We start from the raw sequence: 10,711 nt of genomic DNA, 5'->3' as shown, positions 1-10,711 counted from the left end.
AGAGCAGGGTTTAGGGCTGTTGTGCATAGGGTCGCTATGAGTCGCAAACAACTCGACGGGACATAACAACAACAAGAACAACAGGGGCCCCAGAAGAAAAAAAGTGTTAACACAATTACAGAATGGGCAAAAGACATAGAAAAGCTTTATACAGAGGAAGATATTTGGATGATCAACAGACACATGGAAAAATACTCAAAATCACTGGCAATAAGAGAGATGCAAATAAAAACCACAGCGAGACACCATCTCACCACAAGAGCAATGGTAAAGTTTAACAGAACAGCAAGTAATGAATGTTGGAGAGATAAGAACTCTTATACACTCTTGGTGGGATTGTAAAATAGTGCAACCACTCTGGAAGGCATCTTGGACCTTCCCCAAAAAGTTGAAAATAGAAATTCCATATGAACCAGATTTGAGTGCTTGGAATTTGCCTTAAGGGAATTAGAACTGAGCCCAAATGAAGATTTGTACTCCGATGTTCATAGCAGTTTTATTCACCATTTAAGAACATGGAAATAGCCCAAATATCCAACCATAAACTAATGGATTGAGAAATTATGGTACATGCGCATGGTGGAATACTACACAGCATGCAGGAGCAATGGTTTTGAAAATCACTGCCTGACTTGGGAAGGACTGAAAAGCATTATGCTAAGTGATCTAACTCAGTCCCATAAGGACAATTACTATACAAGAGGATCCATGGGCAGGGGAGGGTAGGAGCAGATAGGTAAAGATGTGTAGTGGGCAAATTTTGGGGTTGTCGCACAATTTGATGGGTGGAGGGAGGAGTGGGAAGGATCTGGTGTGCAAAAACAATGTATACAAACTTTATAAGTAAACCAGTATAAAATGAAAATTTTATTTTTTGTAAAGAGTACAGTATTCAAAACGGATTACATACCAACATCAAGAAAACAAAATGCTTCAAATCTTCACTGGACCAATGGATAACAACAGGATATCTGGAAAATATATAATAATTGTAGTGATTTCATTTTTCTTAGATTCATTACCATCATCCATGGTAACAATCAGGAAACTAAAAAAATGTGTTGCAATAGGAAAATCTACTGTCAAGGACCTCTCCAATGTGCTTAAGATTGATGATTTCAGTTTGAACACTAACATGTGCCTCAATCAAGTCATAGTCTTCTCAATAGCTCCCTTTGTATCCAAAAGTTAGGCAGTCAACAAGGCTGACAGAAGAAGAACCGATGTCTTTGAGTTGTGGTGTTGCAGAAGAGCATTGAATCTTCTTAGACTGCCAAAAGAACAACAACAACAACAACAAATATTATCTTGCAGGAAGTGTGATGAGAGTGCTCCTTAGAGTCAAAGATAGTGGAATTTCATCTCATATACTTTGGGCATATTGTCAGGAGGAACCCAGATGGAGGGTCAGAGAGAGAGGAAGACCCCCCAATAAAATGAATTGAAACAGTGCTTTCAGAAATCGTGAGGATGGTGCATAACACGGCAAAGTTCAGATCGATTGTTTATATACGAGTCATGGTCAACTCGACGGGTCTTAAAAACAACTAATTAGACAGTTTTGTAGCTCTGACTTTAGCTATTATGCTGAAGACTTCAGGGTGTGTGAGTAAACTTGGGAAAGCAGTCCTGACTGAGGAATTATATATCCTTCTGGCAACATGAATTGTAACCTGTTAACTTCTCAATAAACTCCTTAACATTGAGTAGAGTTCTATGAGGTCTGTGTAGCTATTGCAATGGATTTCAAACCTAGTAGTAGAGCAGTAAAATTGGTGTTGGAATTAGAAATAAGTTCCAGAGTGTCATGTCTGACCTATCCTATGGGAATTGACTTTGTATTGTGGACGTTGCTGATGGAGACTGTTCCTCTTTGTGAAACTTAAAAGAAGTCGGTCAGCCATCTCTGTGCATTCCACATTTTTATCACAGGCAGTGTGGAAGAATCTCCTTGTAAGTGTTAATTTTGTTTTAGTATGACTTGGACGAGGGATAAAGTTTGTGTTTCTAACAAGCTTCCAAGTGATCATGATAATCATGGTCTATGGATCACATTAAGTAGGGAAACTTGCCGTTAGCTGCCTGCACTTCTTATCTTATGTGGAACAAAGCAAAATGTTGCCCAGTCATGTCCCATTTTCATGATTATTAGTATAGTTGAGGTCATTGTTTCAGTTACTGTGTAACAGTTTCCAACCAACGTCTAACCTTCCAACACTGATTTGGAGGATATGCTGTTGTATTTTCACTGGCTAATTTTCAGAGATACATCACCAGGCCTTTCTTCCAAAGACTAACAAGGCTAAATCTTCAGAAGTAATATACCAGGTTTATAGTTATGCTGTGTGCAGAACTCTGAGTGTCAGAGAAAGTTGACATTTTGGTGCTTCTAGGCATATTCACTTAGAGGCTCTGCCACCAGTTTATACTTTATGATATGTTGTTATGCTATATTATACATAAGCTCAGGAGTCCAGGGAACTAACAGCAACAATAACAGCCTTGCTAGTTTGTGGTATTGTGATGGTTTATCTTAGGGTGCTGGAAGCTCTGCCACTGGTATTTCAGCAGAGTCAACCACGGTGGACAGATTTCAGCAGTGTTTCCAGACTAAGACAGCAAGAAAGAAAAGCCTGGCAACCTACTTTCAAAAATTAACCAATGAAAACTTTAATGACAGAACACTGACTTGTTTGTTCTGGTCACATCATGAAGAGATATCAGTCCCTGGAGTAGGACAGCATGTTTGGAGAGTTAGAGGGCCAGTAAGGGCAAAGGAGACCCTCAGTGAAATGGATTGGCTCAATCGCTACAATGGGCTGAAATACACCTGTAAATCTGAGAAGGATTCAAAACTAGACAATGTGAGCATTGGTTTGGTTTTTTATTGTGTTTTTGTGTTGTGTTGTTATTTGTTTTGACCCCACCCCCCATTGGTTTATTTACATCTCTGCGATTCAGAGACAGCCCCATGACTGCTAAGAAAACTTGCAAACTGGATTGAGCACTGCCTAGTGAAAGTTTGAACTAGTTCCCAGTCTTCTTCCTGTCTTCTCCACCAGTCTGGCTCTGGAACAAATTTTCAAACCACGTGGGGGAAATGTAGCACCTAACTACTGAATGCCCTTGAAGTTCTCTTTCCAGCACAAAGACCCAAAGACGTATGAGAACCAAGCATACACTACTCACTCTTCATACTCTCTAAGGTCAATCGTTGTTGTAGTTGTGTGCTGTCAAGTTAGAAGCAACCCATAGCTAACCCTCCAGTGGGTTACCAGAGGCGGTTAATCAGAGGAGAGGAGAGTGTTCATCTTTCTTTCTCACAACAGCTGACGGATTTGAACTGCATGGGATTGCAGGACAACTTCTTACCATTAGGCCACCAGAACTTCCTAAGATGAACTATTGAATATATTTCCCCCCCCTCTCACCTTGTTTTATATAATAAATTGAATCCTGAGGAATTGTTTTGGCTAGCTTATTTGTGCAATTATATTTCCTTCACTCACAGTCTCACACTAAAGTCAGTGCTGAGAAAGCAGTCTTTGCTGTCAGGATCTATAGATCTTAATAAGGAAAGAAAGCCCCACAGCTAACCATTGAGGATCTGTAGCTAAATTCCAGATTACGTGAACACAGTCCAACCACCACATGTGCACAGACATGTAATGTGGACTGGAAAGTTTGGGGAATACCAGTGGGACTACACTGGGCTAATCTTTAACTACAAACATTAGCTTCCCAAGAACATTTAGGGAAACTGGATGGGATATGTAAACCAAAGTCAGGGAGAAAAATTATGACTACAACAAAGGTAACAAGCCTCCAAATAGCTCAGAGTCAGTTCTCATGTGCAAGTTCAAATTAAAGCTGAGGAAAAGTAAAACAATTTCATAAGAACCAAAAGATGGCCTTGAGTCTATCCCATCTGAATTAATAAACCATCTCAAGAATAGGTTTGCAATTCTAACACTAATGATCAAAGACCAGAGAAGCTGTGAGATGACATCAGGGATATTATCCAGGAAGGAAGCAAAGGTCTTTGCAAAAAGACATTGGAGAAAGAAAAGATCAAGATGGATGTCAGAAGAGACTGAAAATTACACTAGAATATTGAGAAGGCAAAACAAAGGGGGAAATGGTAAAGTAAAGGAGTTGAATAGAAGATTCTGAAGGGAAATATGAAGAGACAAAACAAAGTATTATAATGAAATGTGCCAAAAGCTGGAGTTAGAGAGCTGCATGTTCAAGTGGTCAAGGGGTGGGGGAAACAAGGAAAGAATGTTTTTTCCAAAGAAAAAAGCAAACTGTGGAGCAGGGAGGCAGGGAAGAAAATGTGCAACAATGAATGAATGGAAATCTGAGTACTTTATAAACGTCTTTAAAATTTCAATAAAAAAAAGAAAATAAAAATGGAAGAACTCAGTGTTTTTCAAGCTGAATGAAGTGAGAAACAAATTTAAGCCTCAAGTTGCAATACTGTAGAATGTTATGGGCAAAATCTTGAATGATACAGGAAACACCAAAAGAAGATGGAGGGAATATACAGAGTCACTGTACCATAAAAGAATTGGCTGACACAGAACTATTTCTGGAAGTAGCTTATGATCGGGAACCAATGGTGAAAAAGGTAGAAGAAGTTCAAGATACACTGAAGACATTAGCAAAAAAATAAGGCTCTAAGAATTGATGGGGTACCATTTGAATTATTACAAGAATTTATTTATATATACACACACACACATATGCATATATACACAATGTATATATGTATATGCATATTTATATGTATATGTGTACATGTATGTATATGTATACACACACACACATATAAACTGGATTATTTACAGAGTTGAAACACATTGCTTTTCACACCAGATCTTTCCCATTTCCTTCATACACACCTATATCTAATTGTGCAACCCTATGATTAACCACTCCCACCCCGTTCATTCTCACCCCTCTGCTTCCATGCCCTCTATCCTCATACTGATTCTACAATAATGGTTTTATACAGTATTTGTCCTTATGGGACTGAGTTGGTTCACTCAGCAAATACTCTTCCATCCCTCCCAAGTAGTAATTTACAAAATCATTGTTCCTGTGTGTCGTGTAGTATTCCATTGTATGAATGTACCATAATTTCTCAATCTATCCTAGTGTGGTTGGACCTAATAATTTGTAACACTGACTTTAGTGTGATAGAGTGAGTGAAAGGAATATAATTGCTCAGATGGTCTAGTCAGAGTAATTTCTTAGGGTTCTAACGTATTCTAGAAAACAAGATGGGAAAAAAATGTGTTTACCTAGTGGTAAGAAGCTGTACTGCAATCCCAAAGAAACATGGTTCAATTCCACCAGCTGCTCCATGGAAGAAGGATGGACAATCTCTTCTCATGCATCTCAACATCAAGAAAATAAAAATCCTCTCCACTAGGACAATAGACAACATATTGATAGATGGAGAAAAGATTGACATTGTCAACAATTTAATCCTTTTTTGGATCCACAATAAACAGATGCAGCCCTGGATTAACTCACCAATATATACAAAGAAATTTGGAAGACAGCTACCAACATCGCCACTGCCTAGAAGAGATCTATATTCCATTTCTCAAAAAAAATATGATCCAGCAGAATGTGAAAACTATTGAACAATATCATTACTATCACGCACAAGCAAAACACTTCTGAAGATCATCCAAAATCAGCTAGAACATTATATCAACAGAGAACTGCCAGAAATCAAAGTTGGATTTAGAAGAGGCCATGGTACCATTGATATCACTGCTGTTGTCAGATGGATCTAGGCTGAGAGCAGCAAATATCAGGATGATATGTTTCATTGACCCCAAAGGCATTTGACTGTGCTGATCATATCAGATTATAGATAAAATTGAGAAGAATGGGAATCCCAGAACACTTAATTGAGTTCATGTGAAACCTATACTAAGACTAATAAATTGTCATCTGAACAAGCAAGGGAACACTGCATGGTGTAAATCAAGAAAGGTGTGTGTCAGGGCTACATCTCTCTCCATATCTATTTAGTCTGTATGCAAAGTAAGTAATCTGAGAGGCTGGACTTTATGAAGAGGAATGTGACATCAGCCTTGGAAGAAGACTCATCAACAACTTGAATTATATAGATAACACAACCTTGCTTGCTGAAAGTTAAGAGAGTTTGAAACACATTCTACAAAAGATCAGAGACTTCAACCTGGATTGCTTCTAGACATCAAGAAAGTTAAAATCCTCACCATTAGGCTAATAAACAGCATATTGATAGATGGAGAAAAGATTGATTGGCATTGCCAATGATTTCATCCTTTTTGGATCCACAACCAAGAAGTAAAAAAAAACATACAACCATTGGCAAATCTACTGTGAAGGACTTCTCCGTGATGTTAAGGAGCGCAGATGTCAGTTTAAAGACCAATGTGCACCTGAGTCTAGCCATTGTATTTTTAATTACCTATTAATGTGAAAGTTGTACAATGACTAGCAGAAGAAAAATTGATGCCTTAAAGTTGTAGTGCCAGAAGAGAATGCTGAACAACCCATGGATTGCTAAGAGAATAAAAAATATATCTTGGAGAACGTACAGTTAGGATACAAAAGATAGTGATGCTTCATCTCAGATATTTTAGATAAGTTGTTAGGAGTTGTCAGTCTCTACAAAAGGATATCATACTTGGAAAGGTGAAGGATCAGCAAAAGAGAGGAAGACCCTTAAAGAGATGGACTGACTTGGTGACTGTAACAATGGACTCAAGTGTATCAGAGATCAGGAGGATGGCACAGGAAAGGGCAAGGTCTGATCTACTGTTCACAGGGGTACTAGGAGTTGCAATACACTCAACAGCACCAAACAACAACTAACTACATGTTTCTCTTGCCCAGGGCTAGTAAAATGTTCCACAGATATCACCCTGAATTCAATCAAGGTTGGAACATTTCATTCTACTACCAAATAGAGGATGTAGAGTATTTGACCTGACTGCACAGAATAAAGAAAAAAAAAATTCAAAATGTTTCTTCAGAGAGTAGAAGCAACGACGAATAAATTAGGAAATTCTCAACTAGGCAGCTGTTTAGGATGATAGCTCAGACTTCCTGACAGCGTGGAAACACTGGACAGCTGGAGGCATTGTCCCCAAGCTGAGAGTGTGATCCTGCTATCCCTAGGTCACAGGACTGTGGCACAGAATTGCCATCGTAGTGATTAGATTTTTACGAATCTGGTTTGTACTCACTGTCTGGTGCTATAGCCAAGCGCTGGGCTGTGTCTTCAAGCTCAGCACAGTAATGCTGTTTCCGGTGCATTCCTGACATTCCTCCACAAGCTTCAGGTCAGAGTGGTTACAAGATCGAATTTGTTTGTGATGTACTTATGGAATAATGTGCTTTAAACAGTTTGATCACATAAGAAGAGAACTGTGAGACCAAGATGGTTGGAGCACTACTGAGATGTTTTGAGCAAGAGCAAAGAATGGCTGGGTAGCATGGCAGAGAGAGACTCAGGACCTTTTAGGATCAGCTCTTAACTCTAGGCTTCTGTTCAGGAACTCCAGCTAGATGGCCTGTCTGACAGAGCAGCTGCGCCAGGAAGGAGGTCCTGGGGGTTTCTAGTGACTATGAAGCATCAAAACCACAGCCAACACAGGTCATCACCAGCAAGGCTAGCCCCAGGGTAATGCATGCAGTAATACCAGGTTTGGTCTTCTTGCTAGGGCAAAGATTTGTGTTCGACAGAAAGACAATAGGAAGTTAGACTGGGCAAAGACAAACCTCTCAGCTTTAGCCTGGTTATGCTCTGCTCAGAAATAATAAATATACTGTAGAACAAGCCTTTGTTTGAGTACATAGTTGAGAGAAAGTATGAGGAGAAAAAAATGAAGATGAGGGGAAAGATGTTTATTGGGAAAGTTTTTGAAGAGTGAAATGGGCTTCTCTCAGGTGCAAAGGTAGAAGAAAGCATGACACTTCCTGTTTTAGATGGCTGGTTCTGCAGTTTGTTGTGATTTTGAACTTAAGATTGGACCTATAAGATGATGCAATGATGAGTGGTTCCAGGGATGGCATTGTAGACATTTCCAGTCTGTTGCTTTTAACATCACTTATACCCATGAAACACTAATTAGGTTCCTTCCAGGAACTAGGCAGCCTTTACTGTGCGTATCAGGATCATGAAGCATTTAGGTACAATTTGTATGATTCTGATAGAGTAGACCCTAGTCTTAGCCATTTGTTTGATCTCCACCTTCCATTAACTCATACGTATTCTCAGGCCTGCCCTGTCTTGTTGGCATCTTCCCCAGTACTCTCTAGAGCAGCGTTTCATGGCTCTGACCTTAACACAGGGACTCTAGCATCCCACTGCTCTTGGCTTCTGCTTAAGAGAGTTTAGAGTACCTTGGCTATCTTGGCCTTCAGATTTAGGGAGGGAGAAGAATAGACATTGAATCATATTAACCTCTTGTAAATTTTCATTGTTTATGTGGTATGTATAAAAACTCTGTGACCAGAAGTTAAAATCTTTAAAATCTGTCCCCAGTCTATCTGCCCAACCAAGTTACTCCCCTGTATAAACCTTCTGGTCTGAATTCTCATTTTCTCACTATTCAATCTTTTCCTCTTCTCTCCTCCATTCTTAATCTTGCCCAATTTTCAAGATTCATCAAGCCTTCTGAGTCTACAGCCACACAATGCACTCTCCTTTCCCTAGGACTGGAGGCCCCAAATCATGAACTGCTCTGCATTTTATACCAATAAAGCTTGGGCAATAAAGTATTGTTTCAGAAAGAATTAGTTACCAATAAAGTTATCTCCATTTCATGAAGAAAATACGACTTTTTCGTTCTCCTTCACTTTTATTTTTGTTGTTTAGTAGTTGTTTTTAAGTGCTGTTGACTGTAGGCGACTCAGTGACCCTATGACCCTATGAACGGAAGTCCTCAACACTTGTGTGACTTTCATCCTCTCTCCAGGTTTATAGGGTTTCTGGAGGCAAACTATTACGGAAGTGGATGCCACTCTTGCTTCCAATGCACTGCTTATTTACTTGTTATTTCTGAGGAGGGAGGGATAATTTGCATCTTTCTAGGATTTAGTTACCTAAGACCTTGACCCTGCCACTCAGTGACAGTCTGAGTGCATATCTCGTCCCAGGCACATATGTCTAATGTATGGTTCTGTAACTATTTCACATCTCATTTTCTGGTTAAATTGGAATATCCATCAAGACAGGCCTTATTCTTTTGTATTGTTTTTATGACATGATGCTTGTATGGCTGTTAGGAAAGTTTGAGGTACACAGAAACTGCGTGATACCCATGAGATATAGCTGCTGTTATTTTTATCCCATTCCTTTTTTTTTCCATTCAGAGAAGATATTTTAATTATCTTCAGCAATTGGATATAGGTACTTGACAAACCTGAAACACCAAACTCAGCAGTTTTTAAGTTGATCCCAATGCACCTGTCACCAGATTTCTGAGATTGTCAATTTTGACAGGAGCAAGCTACCTTATCTTTCTCCTAAGAAACAACTGGTGGATTTCAACTGCCAGCTTTTGGTTAGCAGCTCAACACTTAACACATTGCACCACTAGAGTTCTTCCTGCACTACTGATAAGGAAACAAGGTAAAATTGATTTGTTGTTGTTGTTGTTACATGCCATTGAGTTGCTTGCAACTCATAACGATCCTATGTACAGGAGCCCTAAATGCTGCTCTATCCTGTGCCAACCTAGCCATTTCAAACACACTCATTCCCACCACTCCACTCACAGAATCGATCCATCTCATCGAGGGTCTTCCTATCCTGCATTTGTCCCTCCACTCTCCCAAACATGGTCTCTCTCCAAGGACCAGTCCCTTCTTGCAACATGCCCAAAGTATGTCAGATGAAGCTTCAGAATCCAGGCTTCACCCTTTCCAAACCAAACCTGTTTGTTCTCCTAGCAGTCTATGGTATATTCAACACTATTCTCCAGCATCACAGCTCAAAGGCATCAATTCTCTTTCTATCATCCCTATTCACTGTCCAACTCTCCAATGCATAGTGCAAAGACTATAGCCTGGATCAGGCACACCTTAGTCTTCAGCCTGATGTCGTTGCTCTTCAGTACTCTTGAGAGGTCCCTCACAGCCGACTTTCCCAATGCAGTTTGTCTCTTGATTTCCTGGCTGCAGTTACCAAGAGTGTTGACTGTGGAACCAAGTAAACTAAAACTGTTAACTATCTCAATCTCTTCATGATTGGAGAGACTAAATTTTGCTTGTTTGGAGGTTTTTTTTGTAATATAATTTACATAAAAACAATTAATATGCTAGTTACACTGACCCTAACACTTTTAAAATTAGCTTTTTATGTGTGTGATTTCAGTGACAGCTTACAGAGTAAATTGGGCTTCCATTCAACAATTCATATATATACATTTTACTTATTTTTTAAAAAACTTGTTTGCAGTTGATCAATTCCATTTATTTTTATGTCTTATCAAATTCTCACTGTACTGTGCCTTTCTCTTCACCCTATTCGTCCATCCATCTGCTTACCTCTCTCCCCTCACCCTTCCCTCCCATCCCTGACAACCCTCCACAATTGTTTCTGTGTATTAAATTTTCTTAGCTTTCCAGTCCTGTACCTACTGTTGTACATTGTTAATTACAATGCACACACTGTAAATGATTGTCTATTGAGTTC

Source organism: Elephantulus edwardii, unplaced genomic scaffold, assembly GCF_000299155.1.
Source record: "Elephantulus edwardii isolate Elephantulus edwardi_28Jun2011 unplaced genomic scaffold, EleEdw1.0 scaffold00019, whole genome shotgun sequence".
Lineage (NCBI taxonomy): Eukaryota > Metazoa > Chordata > Mammalia > Macroscelidea > Macroscelididae > Elephantulus > Elephantulus edwardii.
This window is presented reverse-complemented; position numbering follows the sequence as displayed.